Source organism: Giraffa tippelskirchi, chromosome 5 (genome assembly GCF_054371585.1).
Source record: "Giraffa tippelskirchi isolate mGirTip1 chromosome 5, T2T-mGirTip1v1.2.pri, whole genome shotgun sequence".
Taxonomy (NCBI): Eukaryota; Metazoa; Chordata; class Mammalia; order Artiodactyla; family Giraffidae; genus Giraffa; species Giraffa tippelskirchi.
Genome location: NC_137279.1, coordinates 27,028,186 through 27,052,650, shown reverse-complemented (window position 1 = coordinate 27,052,650; position 24,465 = coordinate 27,028,186). Strand labels below are relative to the sequence as shown.

General features: G+C 51.5%; 1 protein-coding gene across 4 annotated transcripts in view; it reads right to left on the bottom strand.

Moving 5' to 3' along the window:
- KAZN (kazrin, periplakin interacting protein) overlaps positions 1-24,465 on the bottom strand; it is a 1,354,882-nt gene that overhangs the window by 143,370 nt on the left and 1,187,047 nt on the right. Inside the window, exon 1 of one of the 4 annotated variants that reach the window (XM_081492181.1) lies at positions 7,330-7,411. The exons of 2 other annotated variants lie outside the window; for them this stretch is intronic. The gene's annotated coding sequence lies outside the window, so the exon portion shown is untranslated. Of the gene's footprint in view, positions 1-2,668; positions 2,770-7,329; positions 7,412-24,465 lie in introns of those variants that run through there. One more of the 4 variants, XM_081492182.1, reaches the window with a different exon arrangement.

Genomic DNA, 24,465 nt, shown 5'->3' with positions numbered 1-24,465 from the left:
GCATCATCCAAGAGCCCTCTGAGCTGTCTCCATTTGAGAGGTTTGCGAGTCTGTCCTTCCCAAGCCAGAGGCCCAAACAGCAATAATACTGTAATTACTGTGTGTTAATGACAATGGCTTCTTTACTAACATTTCTAGAGCACAAGGTATGTGCTCCAGGCTCTGTTTTAAGTATGTCACACGCCTAACAGATACTAGTGAATTCTCACAATAACCTCATGAAGTAGGATCACCCCGTTCAACAGTTGAGGCACAGGATTTAGGTGACTTGATCAATGTCATTCAGAGTAAAAGGCATAGTCAGGGGTAGAAGCCAAAAGTCTAGCTCTAGCACCTGCCCACACTATACTGTCTTGCAGGAGAAGAGGGCAACAGAGTCTGTGGGTGACACAGAGGGAACTCAACACCACTGTCCACTTGCCCTGGTAGATGGCAGGCGAGGCAGGGTTGCCCCCCCCAACCAGCAGGTATGGGCTCACTCTTGTTTCCTATGTGGAGCTGGGTCAGAGAGAGCCACCACTCCATGTACCACCCTCCCCAGGGGCACCTAGCTCCATGTAGCTCCTTAAGGACGTGGCCACGGAGGCAGCAGGGGCCCTGCTGACACCCAATGCCCAGCTCCAGCCCAGCACTGGGCTCCTGCAGGCCTGCGCCAAGCATGGTGCAAGGTGGACATGGGCCAGGCAGGTCTGGGTCAGCCACCAGGGCCCAGTCACGGCTCCCCAGCTTCCTGGCTATTTGACCTTAGGACAAATGACCTCCGAGTTTATCTGAAAATGGAGCCAAGACCAGTCTCCCAAGCCTGTGGTAAACATTAAACAAAGCAATCATCTAAGTGGAAACATTCTGGAAGGTTCTAAATGGGGGTCACATGTCACTTGTCAAGACCATTATTATAGAAAAGGGCAAATCTCCCCAACGTTCTGAGGAAAGGCCTTGGCCTCACTGACCTCAGAGCCCTGACCTGTGGGCCTCCCAGCCTAGGAGGGGTGGCTTAAATAGCAGAAAAGGCTGAGTAATCTAGTCTGCAGGGGGAGGGCAGGAGCCAGAACATGGAGGGGCTCCAAGTGCATCCTAGGCTGGAGTGACAGTCCCTGGCTGCTCGTCATAGATGGACACCTTGAAAAACTACCACAGACACACACACATCTGTCAAAACTCACCAAACTCAAAAAAAAAAAAAAAAACTCACCAAACTCCAACTGTACCCTTAAGACCTGTTTACTTTGCTGTAGAGAATTATACTGCCAAAAAGGGGGGGGTGGTGGTGGGGGGAGAGGCAGTAACGTAGTTCAGGTTTTCCATTAACTGACTTTTATAGATCCTCCTCCCCAGTCCAGGTACCGGGCCCAGAAGCCCCCTGACCTCCAGCAGGGCTCAGCGGAAGGGGAACTTGAATCCAGCCCCAGGCTTGGTGGACTACCTCCATTCACTTGAGCTACACCTGCCCCATGAAATTGGATGCCCTGAGAACCATGCCCTGCTGGCCCTGGCTGGATGGAGGTCACTCCAGATGACACGGTGCTCTGCTTAATGATACCACAGTTTGCTCCCAGTCCAAACACCCTCTCTGGCAGAGATGAGGGCTGATGGCACTGCCACGTTCTCAGACCCTGTCTGTGCAGGATGCCGCCCACTGGATTATAGGCTTCATCTCACCAGATCCTCATAGCACCTACGCAGGGCTGCAGTGACCCTGCCCGAGTTCAGAGACACTGTGGGCTGTGGGATGGAGCCCAGGTCAGCCTGCGGGTCATGAGCCCCCTCCATGGACTGGTCCAGCAGCACCCGGCAGGCTGTGAGTGTTCAAAAGGCACCACTGCCACCGTGACTGCCATTATTGTCATCACTGCCAAATCTGGTCCAGGAAGAGATCTCAGAACATTAGATGATGTTTGTTCCAAAAATTAGGAATCAGGGACTTCCCTAGTAGTCCAGTGGCTAAGACTCTGCAACTCCCAATGCAGGGGGCTCCAGGTGGGATCCCTAGTCAGGGAACTAGATCCCACAAGCTGCAACTAAGAGTTCAAGTGCTGCAACTGAAGATTCTGAATGCTACAATTAAAAAGATCCTGCATGCCACAACTAAGACCTAGCACAGACAAATATTAAAAAATAAAAATTAGGAATCAGGTTGTTCTTGGAGCGTTTAAATGTCAAGACTAAGGCACAATGATTCATATCAAATCCCCGTGAGAGATGGGTTCCCAGGCCCCAAGACTAAACAGGACCACATGTATTCGGGTCCCAAGAAGCCAGTGCCTGATGGCAGAGGGGAATCTTGAAAAGAAAGAGTCAGAGAGGGGGTCGCTGGCAGAACACACTGCCCAGGCAGAGGGGCTGAGGGTCTTTGCCAGTGATCTAAGGGCACCTCCTCTGTTCTGCCTTTATGTGGGGGGAGTACATGACGAGAAAGAGGTCAGCGGCATTCCCACAATGGATTCCCTCTATTCTTGAATTCATGCATCATCATCATCACGGTGAGCCTCTCCTCTCATGCATGCCAAAACACCTCTAAATCCTTGCACCATTAATTCCTGATCCTCACAGTAACCCAAGGGGATATATCCATTTTACAGAAGAAACCAAGGCAGGGAGAAAACATGTGGTTAAACTCAGAAGGTCTGGCTGCAGAGCCTTTTCTAGTCACCCCTGAGTTATATTCTACCTCTTCTCCTGTGGGTCCAGGTGCCAGACTGCAAGCTCTCCCCAAGGCCGGCAAAGCCTATGTTCCCTCTCAGGGCCTGCGGTGGTTAACAGGGAGCCCTCAAACCCTCCTGGATAGACACCATTGTTTGCATCCTTCCCCCAGCCTGGAAGGCCTGAGGTCACAGAACCTCTTGGCTGTGACCCTACAGCCAAGTGGGGCCAGGAGTCCTGGATTTAGTCAGGTCAGCAGGGGCAACAGAAGCAATGTGGCCCTCGGTTCTAGACTCAGCCTTGAAGGTTCCTCAAAGCTCTGTAAATGACTGGAATTCCACAGGGACACTGAGTCAGATGGGACTTGAACGTAATGGTCTGTGGAGAGACAAATCTGGGAAGAGCAGCCTGAGGGCTGGGCCTCCAGGACTAAGAAGAAGAGACTTGAAATCACTTCTTTTTGCTTGATTGGTCCTCGCAGACCCAGCCTGGGCTCCCCTCCTACCTGGTTTTTGTATAGTGAGCTGAAAACAGCCCTCTTGGACCACCTCTGTTCATCATGCCTACTCTCCTGTCCCTCCCCCTCCTGTCACCTGCACATGAGACAGATCCAAGAAACCAGGAACAGGGCAAGTGGCAGGCAAACAAGAGCTGGAAACTTGCTTTGCTAGAGATTTCCATGTTCTTTCTCTCTCTGCCATGTGATCCTGACGCTTAAAGCTTTTGGGGTGATGGGACACAATACAGCACTCACCAAACAAAAGGAGATTCTCAAAAACCTCCCAGCCGCTTCTCAACAGTATTAATCCCAAGGCCACTCCAGGGCCCAGGAGAACCACCTGGTAATTCTTACTATAAGTGGGTGGGGGTGGGCCTGGCAGGTACCAGGTGATACAGCCTTGGTCTTTTTCTCATATTTCACAGTAACTGTATTTTCTTTGAGGCATTGTTTAATCCATCTTTCCTGCAGAGCTGTTTCAGTGCAGCTGCTGGTGCATAAACACACCTTCCAGCCACACCATCCTGGGCTCCTGACTGCCAAGCTAATCCTCTTCCACAATCTTGAGGAGGGGAAGCCCCCGTTTCTCATGAAGAGCTGTGCCCATCCAGCTCCGCGCCCCAGGAATCTGATTCTCTCCAGGGAAGGGATTTGCTTCCTTTGACCGTACCTCATGCATGTGTGCGTGCTAAGTCGCTCAGTTGTGTCTGACTCTTTGACCCCATGGACTGTAGCCTGCCAGCCTCCCGTGTCCCTGGAATTTTCCAGGCAAGAATACTGGAGTGGGTTGCCATGCCCTTCTCCAGGGGATCTTCCTGATTCAGGGATCAAACACAGATCTGCCTTCATTGCAGGCAGATACCACTGAGCCACCAGGGAAGCCTTCGACTGTCTCTCTTCAAGCACCAACTCAGCACCAGTCATGTGCTAGGCACCAGCCCTGGAACGGTGATGGTCACAGGTTCTAAAGCAGAGATGACCTGGGGGAACTGAAGGAATCACAAACCTCCAGAACATAGCTCCCTCATTCTCAGGCACACCCAAACCCGAGGATCTGTGCTGCAGAACATGGTCCCTGCAGGTGGCCTGGCCTGATCTTTGCTTCCTGTGTCCACTGCTCTTGAAGCCCAGAAAGAACAGTCTCTGGCAGACTTTCTGGACATGTGGCTTGATGCTGCCAAGCACTGACAGCCAGTAGGAGCCTAGAGTCCTCAGGGGTCTTTAACAGCCACTCAGCAGGTGATTCTAGCTTCAGAATTAATACACACTGCCCAAATACAGCATCTGTCTAAGGGTGGAAAGGTGAGCCCCCTCCTATCACCTAAATGCTGAGTCCCTGATGGTCTGCGGCAACAGTGATTGCCTGGTCCCAAAGCCAGGTGTCTAGGCCAGGCCTCCTTAGGGCCCTTAAGGAGCCCACTCTTATCCACTTGCTGGGCAGGAATCATGGGAATGTGGTTCAAAGGTGGAGATAAGACCCAAGCAGACCAATAAGAGAGCTGAGATGTCCTGGCCCCTGTGATTGGTTTAGGAGGGGAAGCACATGACACAGGTCAGTCCAATCAGTCAGTATCTGGAACGAGAGATGCTCTTTTTAATGATGGATGAGAGGATGGAGCCTGGAGGTGCTGGTGGCCATCCTGCCACCAAGAAGGGAGCACCAAAACAAGGCAAAGACTGGATCCAGATAATATTCGTGTCCTGGATCACACCACACCTGAAGCCAGAATCTACTCCTGAACTTTTCAGTTATGTGGGCCAATACATTCTTAAGCAAGTTTGGGTTGCATTTTCTATCCCTTGCAACTGTAAGAGAACTCTGATAAACTACTGATAAACTACTTCTGTCAGGGACCAGTTTCTGGGTGCTCAGCAACCCACAAACCTAAGGCCACCTATTATGTGCTAAGCACTCGAAGTTGTATCACTGTCCTTCAGAAACCAGACGAGCAAAACAGACAATGGAATTCACCTCCATAAAACCGGTGAGCACCTACCCCAACGTGTACTTTAATTCTAGCTTTTCTTTGACATCAGTGACCAGTCCCCCTGGGTTGAAATCCTGGAAGGCACAAACTTTCAAGTTCTGCCTTGAGGCCATTTCCAGACCTCCCCTGCACAAATCAGCCTTTCTCTTCTTCTCCCATCTGGTGAGGTCTGCAAGCACTAACCCTTCAGCCTTCCTTGGCGTGAAGCTCTAAGTCCCCTTCAGGTGCTCACTATGTACCTGGCCCTAAGCCTCGGACCACCCAATTCTCTCACTGCGAACAGTGCTACATCTTCTCCTTTTTGCACACATGCAAATGGAGATGGAGAGATGAAGACCAGGACAAGTGGACAGCCTTGTTTAAGGTAACAGGGCTGGTCCAGGTGGCATGGTGGATCCCAACTCAGATCCCAAGTCTGTTTGATTGCAAAGCTCATGTTCTTAACTGGACTAGGTTCCCAGCCCTAAATGCCATGCTGTGCATATTTCTCAAACTATTAATAAATGCCAGGTCAAAGAGTGGGGCAGAACTGGAACTGGGCCTTTTTTCAAACTTTGGTAAAATCAGCTAGGTCCCCCAGTGTTTGCTCTCACCGCAAGTTTCTCCCCTCTCCAAGGCTTGGCTCATAAAGGAACGGATCCAGGAGAGAGATAGAGACCACGGGGTGGCACTGCCCATTTCCCTCTCCACCCTCCCATATGTGACTCCCTCCTCCCATCCCTCCTCCCTCTTCTCCACCCTTGTCATTGTTGTTCAGTTGCTAAGCTGTGTCTGACTCTCTGTGACCCCATGGACTGCAGCATGCCAGGCTTCTCTGTCCCTAACTATCTCCCTAAGTTTGCTCAAACTCATGTCCATTGAGTCAGTGATGCCATCCAACCATCTCATCCTCTGCTGCCCCCTTCTCTTCCTGCCCTCAATCTTTCCCAGCGTCAGGGCTTTTTCCAATGAGTCGGCTCTTCACATCAGGTGGCCAAAGCATTAGAGCTTCAGCTTCAGCATCCACCCTCTAGGGGAAAAAAATTACCAAAACACAAGGAGGAAAAAGAAAGAAGTCCCTGCATTGGTTACACCCACCAATTCATAATGTGGCCCATCCATGTGTCAAGCACAAAGCTCATGGCCAACCAGGAGGAAGCAACTTGACTGAGGCCTCACCACTGCAGGGAGAGCCCAGCCCTTGCCTTCTTTCCCACCCGAGTCTGAGTCAGCAGCAAAACACCTGCATCTGTTTCCTTCTCCACCCGTTATCAGAATACAGAGAGGAGACTGAAGCTGCTGGTCGACTGGTCAGAGCGGGTTCTCCCTGGTCTAGTTCCCAGCAGGAGGGCTCCCTTCCTAAGAAGCCCGGGGGAAGGAAGACATTTATATCCCCATTTTATTAAAAAATAATAATAATATATATATATATATATTTTTTTAGGCCACATTGTGTGGCAAGGAGGATCTTAGTTCCCCAACCAGGGATCAAACCCTTGCCCCCTGCAGTGAAAGGACGGAGTCTTAACCACTGGACCATCAAGGAAGTCCCATATATCCCCATTTTATAGACAGTCAAACTGAGTCTCTGGTGGCTCAGACAGAAAAGAATCTGCCTGCAATGCAGGAGACCTGGGTTTGATCCTGATCCACTAGAGGAGGGAATGGCAACCCACTCCAGTATTCTTGCTTGGGAAATCCCATGGACAGAGGAGCCTGGTGCGCTACAGTCCATGGGGTTGCAAAGAGTCGGACATGACTGAACAACTAACACTTTCTACTTTAAACTGAGGCCCAGAGGACAGTGTCTGGAACCAACTGCCTTGACTGCTAGGCCACTAACCCGGAAGCAAAGTGGAAACACTCTTTGGCTGGAATGCTCTGCTCAGTGTTTCTTAGGCATCAATCAACTCAGGGGTTAAATACGTGTGCAGCAAGTCACAGGCCCCCGCAGATGTAAATAATTACAGAGAAGTGGGCGACCAGGGCCCAGCCAGGGCTCTCCTAACAACGCCAGTACACGAGGGCGGCCGAGTCTGAAATTCCCGAGATCCGTATCTCAACCAGAGCTGGGCTTTCAGAAGAATTTAAACCAGATCCAGGCGCAGCCCAGACAAACGGCAAACCTGGAAGGCCCACTGTCTCAAATGCTGCTTCAGAAGGTGAACCAAGAATGGGTGTCTCCCACTATGACTTGACCTCTACGTCCTTCAAGTTCCTCACCTATAAAACTGCAACAACGATGGTTCAGAGCAGCAGCCCTGGAATCCGCTACCTGGATCACATCCTGGCTTAGTTCTTGACTAGCTGTTGGACCCCAGCAGGTCATTTCTGTGTCCTCATATGGGGAATGAAGGTAACAATGGTATCTGTCTCCCAGGGATGCAGTGACAGCCTATGAGCAACAGATAAAAAGCTCCAAGTTGGGGCCTGGCACGGAGTGAGCCCTCAGCCAATGCTGGCAGCCAATTCTGATGCAATCAGGAGGATGTCTGACCCCATGGAGGCGGCAATGAAGGAAGAGGGTGTCTTGGGCTCCCGCCCTGTGAGGTGCCCAAGGCTGTGGAGCCTGTGAGCTGCAGGGTGGTACGCTGATCCCTGTAACTTGCTCCTGATTATTCTCCAGCCCAACTGAGCAGCTGCTCCAGGAAGAAATAAAATATGCTTTGCATACTTTAAATGTTTCACTTATGAAAACTAGCGGGGCCGCCTTTTGAAATTGTTTAGCAATAAAGTCAGTAATGAAACCTCCCGAGGCTCTCACCGCCGGAGCCCGGGTCAGGGAGCCTGGGCGGGGGCAGGGGAGGAGGACAGGCTGGCCGCCAGCGTGGAGCCCACAGGGGCTTCCAGAAGGCGCCATCTGGGATTTTTCAGAGGGGTACTGGGATCACGTCCTGGTGTCCTGATGTGAAATTGGATCCTCCCTCTGGAAGTGGAGCCCAAGCCAGCGGGGGGCAGAGGGGAGGGCCCTTCCGGCCTGGGACGCTTTCCCACACTCCAAGGGCGCCCCGGTTTCCAGCCAATCGAGTTAATTGAAAAATTACCTTGGGCTGAGAAAGAGCAGGCCCGGGACACGTGGGCTGGTTCACAGGAAACCCTGCTTGGTCTCTGGCATGACTATATCTTCAACAACCTGTATCTGGAAGGACAGGGACCGTGCTCAGCATCCCAGGAACAGAGGAACCTCCATGTGCCAGGCACACCTCGGAGGGTGATGTGATGCCCACGTTACAGACGAGGAGATGAAAGCGCCGAGACCAGGGCTGGCTGGCTCCCCTGAGATGCTTCTTCCCAGAATGCTCTTCTTCCACTTGCCTGGGCACCCCCCCAACCCCAAATCCTAACAAACAGAGCTCAAATGGAAATACAGGATGCACACCAGCTAGCAAGGCCGGCTGGAGGCCTTCTGCCCAGGCTGGAGCAAAAGCGTCTTCACATTCAGAGGCTGCCTGCACTCGGGCTGATACTGTTAAGCTGAGTACAGTGCTTTTCACTTTTTCTTCACAGTGCTCTCACCTCTCTTATGCTTACCACCCAAACCTCTGGGAAGATTACAATGGTGGGTTTTACTGTCTTCATTAAGGGGCAGTCAACCAAGGTCCAAGGAATGGCTTCTCCACTTGGCCAGCTCACCCAGAGATCCTAAGATGCATGAGGCCTGGGCCCACTTCTCCCACCTTGGTCTTCGCCCTGACACTCGCCTACTCCACCTGTGCAGACGGCTAGGTACAGCCCTGCCTCTCTGGACTGTTTGGTCCGCTCCTGTCCTCCTAGTTCCCCAATCTGTTCAAAGGGCCTGGGGCACCCCCAGTCCATCCCATCTCCAGAGGCCTTTGCAATCATCCATTCTGAGGCATCAAGTGATAAGTCATTTCAGTCGTGACTGATTCTCCATGACCCCATGGACTGTAGCCCGCCAGGCTCCTCTATCCATGGGATTCTCCAGGCAAGAATACTGGAGGGGGTTGCCATGCCCTCTTCCACGGGACCTTTCCGACCCAGGGATTGAACTTGCGTTTCTTATGTCTCCTGCATTGGCAGGCAGGTTCTTTACCACTAGTGCCACCTGGGACCAATGGAGGCCTTACAGCTGTGTCCCTTCTCCCACTATGCTACAACTTTCAGGATTTAAATAACCTTATTTAACCCGGGGAGTTTCAGCAGTGTTGTCTATGAACCAAATGTATAATCGAGACACAGAAAAATAAGTGATATTTGTCTTGGTGGTGGGGAGGGGAGAGCAGTGGGATGAGGAGGGCAAACTCAAGTCCCTGAGTTATTACATCTGTGCACAGAACTTCTCCCTGCATAAGAAAGTGCCACCTGAACTCAGAAGCTGCACATCTGACTTCTAGCTTTGACAGATCCTCACTAAGTACCTGAGCTGAGTGACCAGAAACACCTCAGAGTTGACCTGAATTTGAGTCGCAGACACTTACTGACCTCTTCCTGCCTCAGTTCCCTTACCTGTAAAATGGGGCAATAACAGTACCCATCTTATGGGCTGCTGTGAGGATGACATGAGTGATTACACATGTGCAGCCCATATAGACACACAGACTATACACATATAAGAACGGTGCTTGGCACAGTCTGAGTGCTCTGTGCAAGTCAGTTCTTCACCCTGCCCCTCCACCTTCCAGAAGCCACTGCCTTCTGTTCCGAGAGCCCCTTCACAACCCCTGTCCAATAGCCTTGTCCTTGGATCCCCAGGGGCTTCTCCTGGAAACTCCTGACCCAAACTCCCCCGGTAGAACATTTCTTGTTGAGTAGTCTCCAGAGTGGGGCTCGCAGCAGCTCAGGCTGGTCGCTGAGGCAGTGTCCACGAGATCCTAATCTGGAGGCATGGAAGCCCCTTCTATCTTGCTGCCCTCCCTCCCTCGCTTTTCCCTGTTTATGGGCTGAGAAAGGCAGAGATGCAACTTGAATTCCTGCTTTGAGCTGCCGCCAGTTTGCCACCAAACATCTCCCCCTCTGTCTGGCCCACTCCACCAACATTTCCCAAAGGTCAAATGCTTACTCCACTCCGCACGTTGCCTCCTGGGAGAGCAGAGGAGAAAAGAATTCAAAAAATGTAAATTGAAAAAACCCCACTGCTCGCCATCCCCCACTCCGCCCCACACATACTGGTGCATGCACGCACGGCTCACCCCCAGTTCAACAAAACACACAACTGTGTCCCAGCCCCTCAATCTTAAAAAAAAGTAAGAAGACAGAGGGACGATACAGAATTTCCACCCACAGTGACCAGTGCCTAGGCTGTCTTCCTTGGAGGAATACAAATGACCATGCCACCCCAGACTAGGAAATCTCTTGCACAGAACAGCATCCTTCTAGGTCTTTCTGGAAGCTCCTAGCAGGAGCCACATAGTATGTGCCTCAGTACCAAGTACAGTCCTGAGAGCTGAGGTTAGTCTAGGGCATGAGCTGGGGGCAAGGGAAGCCTTACATCAGGCTGAAACTCCCCAGGACTGTGATCTCCTGGCCAGAGGTACTTTCAAGACCAAACATGCTTTCCTTTGAAGTCTCTCTCTTCCACAGCCCTCCCCCCACCCCAAGGGAAAACGACTCCAATGAAAGAAGAGCAGGTTCTAGGCTTGCCTGCAGCGGAATCCAAGTGTCCAGCTTGAATGAAGGAATGAACAGAATGAGAAAGAGAGGAACTGGAGGTGAATGGTTCTGAGCAGGTCAAAGACGTTTTGTTGGTCTATACATAGCTGCGTGCGTGCGAGCAAAGTCGCTTCAGTCAGGCGTGTCTGACTCTCTGCAACCCCATGGACTGTAGTCCGCCAGGCTCCTCTGTCCATAGGATTCTCCAGGCAAGAATACTGGAGTGGGTTACCATGCCCACCTCCAGGGGATCGTCACAACCCAGGGATTGAACCCATGTCTCTTAATGTCTCCTGCACTGGCAGACAGGTTTTTTCTTCCACTAGTGCCACCTGGGAAGCCCACAGACAGTTGACCCTTGAGCAACTTGGGGTTAGGGTGCCTACCCTCCACACAGTCGAAAATCTGCATGTAACTTACAGTCAGCCCTCAGAATCTTGTTAGATTCCACTATCTGAAGATGTGTAATAGTGCAGTATTTACTACTGAAATAATCATGTATAAGTGGACCTGAGGAGTTCAAACCCATGTTGTTCAAGGGTCAACTGTATTTTATTCTCACAAGCCAGCCTCCTCCTGCCCTACTCTGGTGAGAACTTCTAGACTGTTCCTCTTCCTCCTCCCCAGTCCACAAACTTTAACCCTGGAACATCCGGCCTTTCACGCACATCTTTCCTGATGCATTTGAAACAGTCTGGATCACTGAGGCTGCTCAAGGGGAAAGAGAAGAGATATGTGTAACTTCCCAGGTAGCTCAGTGGGTAAAGAATCCGACTGCCAATGCAGGAGACACAAAAGATGCAGGTTCAATCCCTGGGTCGGGAAGATCCCCTAGAGAAGAAAACGGCAACTCACTCCAGTATTCTTGCCTGGAGAATCCCATGGACAGGAGCCTGGTGGGCTACAGTCCATGGGGTCACAAAGAGTCAGACACGACTGAGCGCACATGTACATAACCGGGGTGAATGGACCCGGGAGGCTGGGGAGTGTACACAAAACAACACACACATCACACTTCGTCGATGCTTCAGAACTGTTTCTAAGTTGGGCAAAGCAGCTGAAAATAAGCCAATTGAAGAAGCAAGCATCCTAACCAGGAGCAGGTGTTAGCATTGTGACTGGACTTGTAATAAGAAAAAGCTCCGCGTGCTGTGGGCTTGCTGCCACCTCCCTCGGGGAGCTGCAGGCGGCTCACCAGCCCAGACTGGGAGGTCGCTCCTTCCCCGGTGGCGGAGGGCACATAGCTGCGGACATTCCAGGCATCCGCAGTGAACCCCCACGCACACTCTGGTCGCTCTTCATCCAGGAGACCCGTACATCAGAGCCCAAGCCCAGGAGGCAGGGGATGAGGGAACAGCAGCCCTCTGGCCCCTCTCCAGGTGAGCCGACAGCACAGATTTTAGCAGAGACCATGGGTAGGCAGGACCCAAGAGTCTTCCGCTAAGATTCCTTCAGTAATCAGGAAAATTAACCCACAATAACCCCACTGCTCAGGAAATGGTTCCTGCTCCCGATCTCCGGAGAAAGCTATAAATCTCCTTCCAAATTAACATTTGCTCTGCATGCACACCTGCAAAAAGCTCATACGGGGGAAGTTGGGGGGCGGGGAGAAAAACCAGACCTCCAACCCAGGCAGGTCTGGTTTGGAAAGGGAGGTAGGTGGCTGACTCAAGTTAAACATTTCCAGGCAGAGAAATTCAATCTCCTATTTCAACGGGGCGGCATTGAATGTATTGTTTTTCTCTCCAACCTCCTCTTTCTGTATCTCCTGGTTGCATGCACATGTTCAGAGGACCCCCTTGCCAAGAGGCAAGTGCTGTTTATTTGGCCGTGGACGCTGCTTATGGACCCCAAAAGGAGGACGTGAACTTGTCCCTGGATGTCTCTTCCTTCTGACCTAAGAGCTCTCAGCGCTGGGGGGTGGTGGTGTTGGGTGGGCTGCAGAACTATGACCTAATTCCATAGGTCTGTGGCCTGGCCCAGGGCTATAATACCAGCCCCATGGGCCCTAAATGCATTGCATGGAGTTCCTAGTTCCTTCTCTTCTTGCCTGCTGCCAGGGGGGTCCACCTGACATCCCCAGGCTCCTGAGGAGTCTTCTTAAACATCAGGAGAGCCAGGAACACACGGCTTGGTCTAGGGAACATTTCTTTCCTCGGATATGCGGCTCGGATATGCGGGAAGCCAGCAGCTCTCTCCGCGCTCACAAAGGGCTCCCGGTGGGAGACGAGGAGACTAGAAGGTTAAGTCAAGCTGGGCGGATCAAGGCAGGACATCCCATCCTCCAACTTCCCCAGCACAATCTGCTCTGCCCTGGCTGGGAAAAAAAATGATGCTAAGAGAAAGGAAGCTCGTGCAGGAAGGTGTACTGGCTCATGGGCCACAGTGGCTGTCAGGGGGGTCAGCATATCAAGGAAACAGATTTAGCATGTAAGATCCTCAAATGGTAGGAGATGGGCCAAGGGTGGATGCTACGGTGAGATCCATTCAGGGCTCAATATAACAGTGAATGCTTAAAAGGAATCAAAGACTGTAAGGGCTGCTGGAGAGGAAGTGTGTTTCCAGTTTCTGCAGGTGTGCCAGCTCAGGAGGAACACCTGTACTGGACACGATGAGTCAGTCTGTCTCCTTAACTTAACTGCTTTCCCACGGCCCTGGAAGGCAGCAGCTCCATATATCAGGGGCCTCGCCCACCCTGACAGACACAGCAGATGGAACAGTCACCTGACCCAGGGTCTCACAAGCTATGGATGAAGCTGAGACCAAGCAGATTCTCTGTCTCCCAGGCATCTCAAGAGATTGAAAAAAGTCATGCAAAAGCAGATCCCCCTGGCAGAGCAGTAAAGCAAAACGAGTAGTTAGGGAGAATCCTTGGAAATTCTTAGCGGGTGGGATTGGAGAGAGGACACTGTCCCAGGCCTCCAGTATTAGCATCCAGACTCCACGTGGCTGGCCTTGGACTTCTTGAGGTTGCCTTTGTGTCCTTATAAAGCAGCCCTCCTCTGATTTGAATGCCTTCCTGTAAGCACCTGCTGTTTGCAGCTGAAACACCGGTGCACCCCTGGCAGGGCACCCTGCAGTGGGAGGCAGGGCTCTTCATGGGGGCGGCTGGGCTGGGTGAAGGCTCAGCCATGGCCATTGGATCTGGCAGTCCTGAGTCTGTGAGGGGACGAAGTCCAATGACTTCCCCAAGGCTCAAGGCTCACTCATGCGTCCTTTCATTCTAGGGCTCACCCGTGGATCTCTGTGCCCATTCCTGTCATTTACCTCGCCTCATCCCTGCTCAGCACAGAGCCTGGACATGGACCGTACACCACGGAAAACAAAGTAAAAGCTCAGTCATGGCCAAGACTCAATATCCCAACAGGCAGAAGAGTACCCAGTGGGGACACGGCTGGATGCACACATTTCCCACCCGACGAAAAGGCACTTCCAGTACTGCCCACATCAACGAAACCCCATACTTAACAAACATCTTCTTATTATTTGCAACCCATTCAACATGGCTTATTAATAAAGCAGCATGCATGCATACTAAATCACTTTAGTCCTGTCCGACTCTGTGCGACCCCATGGACTGTAGCCTGCCAGGCTCTTCTGTCCATGGGATTCTTGAGGCAAGAATACTGGAATGGGTTGCCATGCCCTCTTCCAGGGTATCTTCCCAACCCAGGGATTGAGCCCTCATCTCTTATGACTCCTGCATTGGTAGGCGGTTTCTTTATCAGTAGGGCCACCTCGGAAGCTAACAAATCAGCAACTCCATTTATTAAGTACCTACTGTATAGCAGGTCTTGCCAGGTGGCTTCCCTCATTCCCACTACAAGATGAAGAACCCGAGGCTCGGAAAGATGAAGCACTGTCCCCAAGGGCCCCACTGTGGGCTTCTCGCAACTTGTAAGTCTCTGATAACTGGAACGGGTGCTATCTCTGAAAATCTCATTGACAAGCTTCACCTTGCCCCACAGATTTTATCTCCTACGGATCACTGACCCTGGACTTTTCCAACCTGGCACCTTTTTAGCAAGCCTTGTATCACTCCAGTGCCTATTCTGGTATAAGGCTAATATAAATGATGTTTCCTGAGAACCTACTATGTGCCAAGCATCATGCTAAGTCCTGTGCACAGGTCATCTCATTTCATCCCCACAAAGCCCTGCTGGATAGGAATAGCATCCCCAATTTACAGATGGAGAAACTGAGGCTCAGAGGAGTTAAGGAGCTGGGAATAATTTATACCCAGGCAGTCTGGCTCCATGGCCTTGAGCACCTGGTACATGGTCTCCATCATCCCCATATTTAGGGCACTAGGTCCAGGGACTTGTCTTAGGGTAAGGCTTGTTCTCCTCCCTGGAGCTGATACTGAATGAAATGGGAACCAGTACCTCTGCCCTAGGCTACACCAGGAACAAAGGCAAGCCAACTATGCCCTTTTGCTAAATTCTCGGCTTCCCAGGCTGCCCACTCCCTGCCCTGCTGTGAGAAGGTAGCTGCTGCCTGCTGGGGATGCTATGAATTCCGGTCATCTCCAGAAGAAACCAGTCAATGCTCTCCAGGGAGACGGCAAAGCTCCAGATGCAGACCAGAAAATCTGACTCCTGTGGGAAGGCTGAGTGAAGCCAGATGCTGGCTGGAGCGCCCAGAGCACCAGCTGCTGCCACTGACCTCGGTGTGCTCGGCAGTACCAGGGACATGGCGGGGGCTGGCGAGGGGCACCTCACAGCATGCGGGGGAGTAGGCACACGGGGCGGGGTGGGATGCTCAGTCAAGCCCACCCAGGCCCCACACTCAGGAAGCCAACAGTTCCCGGGGTCCTCCTACAAGCCTTCCTGGGACAAGTGTGACTTGAAAAAAAAAACTTAAACAGAGGGATGGGAGAAAGAGAAAGAAGGGGTCGTGATGACTTATGCCCCAGAGACTATGAAGAACTTCAGAGACAGCGAGTGTCCAGCTGGTCCTTGAAAATAAGGAAGTAAAGGGGGAGACAGTAACAACTGACAAGAGAAAACCTGGATCCTCCACAGAGCTCTAGAACAGGGCCTGGCCCAGGCTAGGTGCTCAAGAAAATCTACAAAATAATTACCCGATAGTGTCTACATCCAAGGCTTTCCTTTGATCTCACAACATCTAGTGAGGGGCACAAACACACTGGCTGAAGGAAGGAATCCTCACATTTCACAGAGGACAGCTCCTGCCTCTGCCTCCCAGCTTCCATTTCTGTGATGAACATTCTCCCTGACTTTCCTTTGGCTAGTACCCCACTCTCAGCTTGTGTTTCTCTGGAGGCTCACAAACCTCTATCCCAACCTATTCCAAAAGCTATGGTTCTTCCAGTAGTCATGTATGGATATGAGAGTTGGACTATAAAGAAAGCTGAGCACCAAAGAATTGATGCTTTTGAACTGTGGTGTTGGAGAAGACTCTTGAGAGTCCCTTGGACTGCAAGGAGATCAAACCAATCAATCCTAAAGGGAATCAGTCCTGAATATTCATCGGAAGAGCTGAAACTCCAATACTTTGGCCACCTGATGCGAAGAACTGACTCATTGGAAAAGACACTGATTCTGGGAAAGACTGAAGGTGGGAGGAGAAGCTGGCGACAGAGGATGAGATGGTTAGATGGCATTACTGACTCGATGGACATGAGTTTGAGTAAACTCCGGGAGTTGGTGATGGACAGGGAAGCCTGGTGTACTGCAGTCCATGGGGTCACAAAAAGTTGGACACGACTGAGCGACTGAACTGAACTGAACCTATTCCAAGGAAGGGCACATGACCTGAGCCTGCCAATCAATGCATTCCTTGCTACTGGACTATGTGATTGGCTCAAAGCTATTGAATAATTAAAACTAGCCAATAAGAGTCAGACCTGGGATTTTTGCTAGAAATACTGGAAATGAAGGACTCTCTACACTGGAATCTCCAAAAGATAAAATGTTGCTTAGACTTGTTCAGGGTCATTTTTGCCTCCTAACTAGAAAGGATAAAGCTCAGATGAAAGGAGAGCTGGGAGATGACATCCTCTGAGCCTCTGGATGCAGATATGCCTGAAGCTTGCTTTTGAAAGTGTTAGTCACTCAGTTGTATCTAGCTCTTTACAACCCCCTGGACTGTAGCCCACCAGGCTCCTCTGTCGATGGAATTCTCCTGGCAAGAATACTGGTGCTGGAGTGGGTTGCTGTTCCCTTCTCCAGGAGATCTTCCCAACCAAGGGATGGAACCCCAGTTTTCTGCATTGCAGGCAGATTCTTTACCATTTGAGCCACCAGGAAAGCTTGCTTACATCTGACCAATTCAGTTATGGGGAGCTACTGATTTCCCTTACTATAAGTCAATTCCGGTAGTGTTTCTATCATTTGCAACTCAAATAGTCCTGTAACTACATGACTCTGGGCAGGCAGTAGGAAAGTAGGAAGTGCAAACAATACAAAGCCTAGTGTTTTTTCTTTGACAAATAGTATTAAGCTTTAAGGACAAACCTCTCTGAGCCTCCGATGCCACCCTGAATGCTGGTGATCACGCCTCCCTACCTCACAGGGTGAACAGGGAGAGTAGCCAAACCCTCCTACAACCTCTGTTATCTTTTATTTTCTTATCTTTTTCTCACGCTGCATGGCATGTGAGATCATAGTTCTGCAACCAAAGATCAAACCCATGGCCCCTGCATTGGCAGCTCACAGTCATAACTACTGGACCACCAAGGAAATCCCAACCTCTGTTATCTTTAACATGTTAGGGCCAAGAGAAGCAGGAAACCCACAGCCCTGGGAGAGACAGGCTGTCAGGGACACCTGTGACTGCTCACCACACCTGAGCCTCTGGCTGGAGTTTGCAGAGCTGCCCCATGACCTTTCCAGTCAACAAGGAGCCCCACACAGTCCAGACCCACAAGGCAGCCACAAGAAGCTTCCCACCAAGGCTGGCACCCTCGAGGGACAGAGTCCCTTTGTTATTCCTCACTTCAGACTCTGTTGTAGCTCAGGACAGACACAGGTGAGGCTTCAGAGTTGGTTGCAGTGGGGACAGGAGAGCGGTGGCTACTGTGGGCTCCAGCCAGACTCCAGTTGGACTCTGGGGCTGAATTCTACTTCCTCTGCTTCCTGGCTCTAGGTCTTGGGGCGAGTTGCTTAACTTCCCTGTGCCTCAGTTACTCCATCTGGAAAATGGGATGATTAATGTACCTATTTCCGTTGTTTAATGCAGGCGACCCTGCAATGCAAGAGTTTGGGCTTCCAAAGTGTCTTGGTGGTAAAGAAATTGCCTGCAATGCAGGAGCCATGGGTTCTATCTACAGGTTGGGAAGATCCCCTAGAGGAGGAAATGGCAGCTCACTCCAGTATTCGTGCCTGGAGAATCCCATGGACAGAGGAGCCTGGCAGGCTACAGTCCATGGGGTCGCACAGAGTTGGACATGACTGAAGTGACTTAGCATGGGCGACTAACACTTAGACCAGGCCCCCCTGTGTGATTTTCACAAGTGCACATAAAGTGACGAGACCTTCCAGATAGTCTTTCGGTGACAGGGGTGTGGAGGGGAAGCAAGAGTCCCTCTAAGCATACAACTGCTCAGAACACTGGTTCGTCCACCTGGCAAACAGCAAGTCTCTGAAAAGAACCCACAGAACAGAACCAGCAAGTCAGCCCAGGAAGCAAGGAGGTGGAGCTGGCTTAGTGACAGCAAGAGGGCAGGGCTCTGGCCCACGGTCATCAGGGTTGGCCACAAGCAGAAGCCCGATCACCTTGGAGAAATGGTCACATGGGGACACATGGTCTTTGGGGAAGCCACTGATGCCACCACCGGAGCCCAGCAGGGAGGGGAGAAGAGCTGCTGGTCATTCTAAAACCCCTGCAGCTGCCCAAACACATGATCAAGTCTCCTCCAGCTGGGCCCCAGCTAGCTTCCACACCCAGTGAACTAGGATCTTGGCTTAGGCTTGAGGACAGAGAAGCAAACAATGAAAAGATTCACTGATGTAATGGATTCTTATTTTCTTCCACACAAGCGGCAGGGGTGGGGAGGGCTTCCCAGGTGGTTCAGTGGTGAAGAATCCGCCTGCTATTGCAGGAGACATGGGTTCTATCTCTGGGTCGGGAAGATCCCCTGGAGGCGGAAACCCACTTCAGTATTCTTGCCTGAAAAATTTCATGGACAGAGGAGGCTGGTGGGCTACAATCTATGGGGCTGCAAAGAGTTGGACATGACTAAGCACGCGTGCACACTCCCCCTTCGGGGGAGCTGTGCAGCCAAGTACAACCAATAGTCCTAAGATGCTCAGCTTCTGAGTTAGGACTCCAAAGGTCTGCAGAAGCCTAATTCTAAAAAGGGAGTTGTCCAGGCTCTCTCTGGACAAATTGGGGAAGCAGAGGGTACCTTAGGAAATTTTCAATGACAATGGAAACACAGAGAGTTTTTGGTGCCTAATTTTCTGAAAATAACCTGACGAATGCTGTTAAGACTTGCTGGCATGACATTCCTAATTCCCAGTAGAGTATTTGATAAGTGTTCAATAAATATAAGAAAAAAACACTTTTTTTTTTCCTGAAAATATCCTTGACTTTAAGCACAATGAGGGGAAGACTATGTTTTATGTAGGACTGTTTTATCTACGACTGTTTGCTGGATACTTAGCAAGGATTCTGTTCCAGACAAGTGCGCTGTAATAATCTGCAGAATAAATGAACCAAAGACCCTCAGGGACTCCATCACACGCAAAGATTCTGGAAACTGAAATGCAAACTTTCCACATGTTTGTGGAAATACAGTGACCGGGCAGTAAGAATCTGCCTGCAATGCAGGAGACCAGGTTCGATTCCTGGGTTGGGAAGTTCCCCTGGAGACGGAAATGGCAAGCCACTCCAGTATTCTTGCCTGGAGAATCCCCTGGGCAGAGGAGCCTGGCAGGCTAGAGTCCATGGGGTCGCAAGAGTCTGATATGACTGAGCGACTAAAGCACCAACCACCAGTAACCAGGCGATACAAAGATGAGGGCAGGGGTCAGACTCGATGGACTCATCATCTTACGTCATCAGACCTGGCCCTCTGGCTGCTGGGCCTGAGAACAGGGTCCAGGGCAGAGGAGTGAGGCCAGCAGGGCCCAAGCCACACTCCCTATCCATCCCACTTCTGCCTCTTTCGGTGGGTCGCAAATTCCAAGAGGGAGGAGGAATGTATTTACTCTCCAAACCCAGCAAGTCCTGGTGGGGCTGCAGGTGCCCTCTCCATACGCTGCCCTCCCTGCCAGGGGAGGTTCATCCAAAGCTGCGCCAATACAGCTACCAGATTCAAAGTCGCCTAAGGCCCTTCCTAGGCTTCCCTGGTGGCTCCATGGTAAAGAATCCGCTTGCCAATTCAGGAGACGATCCTTGGGTTGGGAAGATCCCCTGGAGAAGGAAATGGCAACCTACTCCAAGATTCTTGCCTGGGAAATCCCATAGACAGAGGAGCCTGGCATGTTGCAGTCCATGGAGTCACAAAGAGTTGGACACAACTTAGCGACTGAAGAACAATAATAGCAAGGTCCTTCCAGCTGAGAAACCCACATATGTGTGTTTTCTCCCTCTCAGAGCATTTCCTAAAGCTCTACTCTGTGCTCCAGGTGAACGAAGGGAGGCAGATATGTAGGTGCCTAGTGGCCCTGCCCACTTGGGGGTAAGTTCAGGAGGAAGGCCCTGAGAAACACCCCGGTAGGACCCCGGTCTCCAGATGACTAGCCTGTGGCAAGGCAATGACTGTGCACAAAGGGGCCGGAATGAACAAGATAGACTTTACAGCAAGGTCGGGGCCCAGGACAGGGTGGAATTTGGATTTTGTAAGGGGTAGAGACACAGGAAGGAGAAGGTGAGGGGTGGGAATGAGTCAGCTGGTTCATGGCACAACGAGGAGACCCCCGAGCTCAACAGCAGCCAGGAGAGGAGCTGACATGGTTCGCGGCTCCAGTACCATGCCCAGGTAGATGAACGGGGAGCTTTGTCGGATGCAGAGAGAGGTTGGGGAAGGGCATCCTTCTGGTTCCAGCTAAGGGTTCTAGACAGAAAACCCTAGGCAAAATGAGGACAGGGCTGGTTTGGCTCAGCTTGTCAGCACCAGGCACCCACTCGGGGCCTGATGAGTATGTATCCAATGAGCGATCCAGTAAATAAATGGGTAACCGTGATTTAATAAAGATGTGCTCAGCTGGAATCTGAGTGGTGGGTCAGCCAGACCATCAGTCAATGCCCAGAGACCTGAATGAGCTGGAAGTGAGAGCAGAGTCAGAAGGTCAATGCCATCAGTGGAGGTGGGTGGGGGGTCAGGAGTCAGACAGGTGATACCTTCACTGCTGGGAGGGTAGGGTTGGGAGGAGGATTGCTTTCTATATGGCAAAAGCAGCTGAGCATGGCTGCTAAAGCTGAGTATCTGGAAACCACTGGGGTACAGACAGGGAGACCAACTGTTCTGGTTTGCCTAGGACTGAGGGGTTTCCCAGGATGCAGGACTTCCAGTGGGCTTCCCAGGTGGCTTAGTGGTAATGAAAGAAAAGGCAATCCACAGCAGTGTTCTTGCTTGGGAAATCCCACAGACAGAAGAGCCTGGTGGGCTGCAGTCCATGGGGTTTCAAAAGAGTCAGATACAACTTAGCAACTAAACAACAATAACAGAACTTTCAGTGCTGAAACCATCAATGTTCCAAGCTAACCAGGACGAGTCGGTTACCTGAGGCATAGGTCTGCCCTCACCAGCATTGATGTGGTACGAGCCACGTTTGTAAGGTGCCTCTGAGTGTGCAAAGCTCTCCCAGATCCATAGGCTTGGGTAAACGCAATCACAAATCTGTGAGCTAAGCCAGGTTGGCACTATGGATCTCATTTCACGGAACCAGGAAACTGGGGTTTGGAGGTGAACCATCTGCACAAGGAAGGTTCCTTGGTGGATCAGGAGCACGGCCATATCTGAGCTGGCATCCAGCTCCCCTGCTTTCTGTAAACACTGGGAAGACATGAAACAGACAAGTGCTGTCTGTTGAGCACAGCTGTGAGCTGTGCCAACTTCCTTCAGGCTGATGGATGCCAGGGGAAGCAGCAGGGGCCTGCCCCACGAGGCAGGCCTGGGGGCCCCAGAGAAATGGGCCCATCTGGCCCTCTGCTATTCTGAGATTCTGGCATCGGGTGAGCAGCTGGTCGCCACCTGGGATGCTGGGAGAGACGATGGGGGTGGCGGTCTGCTGGCCACTGCTCTGCTTGCCTCCCCTGTCACATCCCCATGAGGGCCACCCCTCGGGTAAGGCCAGGATCCCCGAAGACCCTTGTAAAAGGCAGATGGATCATCTTGCCAGACACCCAGCAGTCCCTGGGTGGAGAAATGTCTTGGCAGCTCTTGGAAGCTGGAGAGAGGACAGGCCAGGATACAGAGGGAAGGGGGAAGAGGGAACAGGATGGGGAGAGGAAGGAGAAGACAGAAGAGATTTGGGGGAAATTTTTAAGTGAAAGGAGCTTCCTAGAGCAGTCTTGCTGAGTGATTGGTTTGAAGATATAGCTGCATTAGCATTGCCTTGAGGGGTCTGTTAAAACCCAGACTGCAGGGCTCACTCTGGGTTTCTGATTCTGCAGGTCTAGGGCAGGCTGAGGGTTTGCAGTTCTAACAAGTTCTTAGATGAGGCTGGTTTACTGGTCTTGGCACCCCATCTTGAAAGCCACTGGCCTGGTGCAGGTAGTGGGGTGGTAGGGGGTGGGGGACAAAGGCAGAAAGGCACTGGCGGACCGCCGGAGGCTGAGAAAACCCCCCGACAGTAAAGACGTAACATGCTGGAGACTTTGGTTCACAAATTTCAGAAAAGATCAAAATCACCTGGGGGTGGAGGTGATGAGTTTCAAGAGCAGATTTCTGGGGCCACCCCAGATATCTGACTGTCCAGGTTTGGCAGAGGATCCAGGAACTTAAAAACCTGAACAGCTCTGAGTGGTTTTGAGGCAGGTGATCCGGAGACCACATGGAGAAGCGGGACAGCCTTAGAAGAGCACAGTGGAAAAACACACCTTGGGCTTCATGGGCTGTGATGGGCCACAGCCCCATCTGTGGTATCAAGCCCTGACTTAGGGCCAGCTGGACCGGCCAATACCATAGCCAGTGGCCACATGTGGCCTTTGAAGTAGATTGTAATTCAGCTGTGTGGTCGTACTAGCTACATTCTAAATCCAGCGGCTACCATATAGGACAGTGGACCGTTTTCAGTTTGGCAGAGAATTCCATCAGATGGTTCTGGCCCAAAGAGATCACAATGTCTGCCTCTATGTCCCTTTCTGTAAAAGGGGGCTCCTCGCTGTTTTCTTCAGGGGTACAAAAGAGGAGAAAGACTCTACCCAGGGCAGCCTTTGCTAGCCTGCATCTAAAGACCCCCACTGGTGGGAGAAGGCAATCCAGCTTGGTGGGGGTGGGTCTCCCAGTTAGAGGGGGACCACAGACAGAGCCCTCCCACTCTGCCACCCAGGGCCTTGGCCCCCCACCCTGAAGAAGCCGACAAAGTCCACAGGGTATAAGGTGTTAGAAACAGTCCCCACGGCTCCCATCTGTACTGTGGACACGGGAAGAGATGCCAAGAGGAAGCACAGAACAGGCCGCTCGGCTGAACACGTCTGTCACGGGCACAGCGTTCAGACTAACAACAAAAGGGATCCAAGTGGCAGGGGAGGGGGCGGCCTGGGACGGTGGGTTTGGTACCAAGTGTACCAAGTCTGAAGAGTCCAGATGAACCACGGTCAAGAAAGTGGTCTCCTCTGACTCTCAGCACTCAGCCCAGGACCTGGCCCCTTGGAGGAGCTCAAGGAAAGAGGAATATTGGTTGAGTGAAAGACTGAGTGAGTGCTAGTGGCAGCCTGGGGCACAGAGCAGGACATCTGAGCAAAAAGGCCTAACTGGCGGCTTTCTCACCATAGCACAGTCTTATGAGAGCACAAGACAGAAATCCATGTGCCTCTTTCTAAGAGATTCCGGGGAAAGGGGTGGGGGTGGGGGAAATAGATTGGAAAAGAAAGAAGTAGGATTGAAATAGGATGCTCACGTAACTGATGTCCACTCTGGGTCACCTGTGGGAGGGGAAAAGGATGCTGCCAAAGGTGACGTCAGGGAGCAAGGGGTAAGCCAGAGTGTGTGGCTCCTTCATTCCTTGCTCAAAAATTAACTGAATCCCAGAGAAGTGGGCTTCCCTGGTGGCTCAGCTGGTAAAGGATCCAACTGAAATGCGGGAAACCTGGGTTCTATCCCTGGTTTAGGAAGATCCCCTGGAGAAGGGAATGGCTACTCACTCCAGTATTCTGGCCTGGAGAATTCCATGGACTGTATAGTCCATGGGGTCGCAAAGAATTGAACACGACTGAGCAACTTTCACTTCACAGAGAAGTGAATGGCAGGGGTTCTCCCAGACTGATCCATGGAAACCCCACATCAAATTCACCCAGGGCACTTGATACAAAATACAAGATTCCCGGACCCTTCTGCAGACCTACAGAGTCAGAATCTTGAGGTGAAGCCTGAGAATGTGCATACTAGCAATCACCCTAGACTGCTGTGATCCCCAAAGTCTGAGGCCCCTTCAAAAGGTCAGAAGGAGCTAGGGAAGAGGGTGAGGGGAGAGAATGCCCAGCTTTGCCAAGACATCCAAGTACCATTGTAAGTTTTCACATCTGACCCTGGAAACTACCCCACATGACACCTTGGAGTATGGTCCCTTCCTCGCTCTGGGCCTCAGTTCCTGAGCTTCGGAGAGGGAGTAAATT